This window comes from Nicotiana tabacum, chromosome 8, assembly GCF_000715075.1.
Source record: "Nicotiana tabacum cultivar K326 chromosome 8, ASM71507v2, whole genome shotgun sequence".
NCBI lineage: Eukaryota > Viridiplantae > Streptophyta > Magnoliopsida > Solanales > Solanaceae > Nicotiana > Nicotiana tabacum.
The window spans coordinates 56,526,318-56,529,378 of NC_134087.1; positions in this window are offsets into that span (position 1 = coordinate 56,526,318).

Sequence of the window (3,061 nt, forward strand, 5' to 3'; positions counted from 1 at the left end):
AGCATGGATCGGGCTGCGCGCCGTAATAATGACTTGAAATAGTGGTAACAATGACACTATATGATATAAATTGGTCAGGTAACAATGACTGACCAAGACTTGATTGATGCCACGAGATGGCTTGTTATTGCGCTTGGGTTGTAGGAGCCCCTCCGGAGTCTGCACACCCACAGTGAGCGCGGGTACCCATGTGATTTGAAACAGTGGTAACAATGACACTGTATTATGCAATTTGGTCAGTAACAATGGCTGGCCAGGAATAACACCGTGCGGTCAGGTAACAATGGCTGACCAGGAACTAATTGTGTCCGAGGGGCTGCTACTATTCTATATGATTGCCCGAGGGGTGAGGTTTATGTGTTCATTTTGCATACTTACTTGTCTTTTACTTGTTTAACTGTGATATTTGTGCCCGAGGGGCGGATTTTTGTGCATAGTGGCACTAATTGTTTTGAAATTATTTCACAACTGTTGAAAAAGATCATTTTCAAAAGAGGTTTAAAACTGAGCCAAGATATTTTCTGAAGAATTCACAGTTTCACTGGTTTTTCTCAAGGAGTTTTTACACTGCTTCTATATAGCATGTCGGTTGCTTTACGTGGTTTCTTGCTGCTCAGTTATTATTTACCTTTATTACTCACTGAGTTGGAGTACTCACTTTACTCCCTGCACCTCGCGTGCAGTTGGAGGTATTTTTTTTCACCCGGTAGCGGGTATTGGCTGTGTGGAGGCAGAGTTGTGGAGGTTTTAGCGAGGTGACTGCCAGCGTTCGCAGCACCACTGTCTTTCTATGTTATTCATTATTCTTGTTCAGTGTATTTCTAAACTGTAAAGTGGAAATTTCATTCTTATAGATGCTCGTGACTTGTGACACCCTGGTTTGGGCTGTGTCGGGATGGTTTCTACTGTTGTTTTGTTAAATTTCGTAATTTATGAAGATTATAGTATATGTTATTACCGTTTATGATATTTAACTTTTTACGAGAGGTGTTCTGTTTAGTTTGGCTGGCCTTGTCTTTACGAGAGGCGCCATCACGACCAGGTTCGGGAATTGGGTCGTGACAAGTTGGTATCAGAGCCTAAGTTACATAGGTCTCACGAGTCATGAGCAGGTTTAGTAGAGTCTCGCGGATCGGTACAGAGACATCTGTACTTATCCTCGAGAGGCTGCAGAACCTTAGGAAAAACTTCATATTCTTGAATTCTTATCGTGTGTCCTTGATTCAGCTTGAAAAGTAACTCTTGAAATTCCTTCCATGTGTCCGTATGCACGCATGAATGCTCAGTATCAGATGTGCCTTGATGGCTTGTGAATCCCCGATCGAGGGGCGAGATGTAATCCCTGTGAGTTTATGTTGGGCCAGTCTGGAGGACTTGAGGCCGGATTTTTGCCTATGGCTTGAGCACCGAGGTGCTGATTGTACGAGTAAGTGTTTTGAACTTATATGTTTAGTATTGTCCCTAATAGTGGGAGTGAAAGCTGGATAGCTATGTGATGAATATGCTAGTACTGCGTGATGTTTCTATATAACTTGGAAGTGTCGAGGAAGATTTGTTGGATGATAGTTGGACTACTAAATGTAGGATTTCCATTGTGAGTGGAAGTGTAGTTCCGAGATTATAGGTGTGTGAAGAATCTTTTCAAGTCTCCTAGTTGAGAGTGAAGTAAATTTCACGTTGCGGTATGAGTACAGACTCAAGAAGATCAAGTGACTGCGTAATGCTTATGGCGGTGGAAGGTATACGAAAAGGTTATATTGAGGCGAAGCAGGTGGGTTATCTCCCGCGAAGTATGCTGAGGCGGTGTGATCCTTATGTGAATAATAGAAGACCTCATGTGCCAGTGAATTGTAAGTGTTGAAGTTTGAAATTTTGGGGTCGCACGAGAGAGTGAGCTTAACTGTTGCGAGGATGAATGCGAGATTTGCAGAAGATTAAAGTACTAGATGATCTGTGTTTTCACAAGCTTACAAATGATTTGAGTTTAATCTCACTATGGTATTAAGGCAGCGGTGGAGTATACACGTTATGAGTATTGTGTGTTCTGATCTATGGCTTCGAGCCAAGTTGGGGAGCTTGTTATTGGTCAGCTGAGTGTACGGTGGTGTTGCTATGTTGGTTTTGAATTGAGGCATGCTGGCGAGTGGAAATTGAGCCGAAGATGGCATGAGTGAAGGAAAATTTTAATAAAGGTTATATGGTGCTTCGTAGATGTGTGAAAATAATAGGATGTCTTGAGCTGTTGTAAAGAATGCTCAGCATATATAGAAGGAAGATGCTTGATTGTATTGGGATAAGGTTGTATCTTGCGGTGTCAGAGTGCTAATGAGGCACAGGTGGTTTTGTTAGTTGAGCAGGCTAAATGCAAGTTGAATAGAGTGAATGACTCTCGAAAATTGTCCTAATGTGTTCGAGGTTCCACATGTAACAATGGGGTATCTTAAAGTTGTATATGGGGTTAGAAACTGTGTTTTCATTGGATGAGGTCAAGACTTATGATATCTCTATATCGATTATAAGATCCTATGTATCAGTATCAGGAAAGCAAAGGTAACAGATTTAGATTCGTAGGATGTTCTTCGGAATGAAGTATGTTGGAATGTAGGGTATCTGGAAATAATTGAGAGAGGATTCAGTGACTTATGGGTCTTAGACGGTGTGGTCTTGTGCTTGGGTCTCGCGTAGTGAGCCTGGGTTGAGGAATTGTGGTGCTACAGCAAGGAGAAATATCGAGTTGAATATGAATCAGAAGGAAATTTAGATAGATGGAGTAGCTTGACAGTAGACCGGATCGGTATGGTAAGGGTATGATTAATTCTTGGTATGTGTTCGAGGTAATGAGTTCATACAAGTACTTTGTAGCAATGATCTTGGGTTTTGTTGGCTTGCTTAGCTTGGTCGAGTTAGAAGGATTCCGTCCTGGCAGTTTAATTTATGCAAACGGAATTGAGAGAGTTCTTGTGTTGATTTCTACCGTGGTTGAAGAGGTACATTTTCTATGAATATGAGAGACATGGGATGTGTAATGATTTTTCTTCTAGATGGGATCGATGGAAGTTCT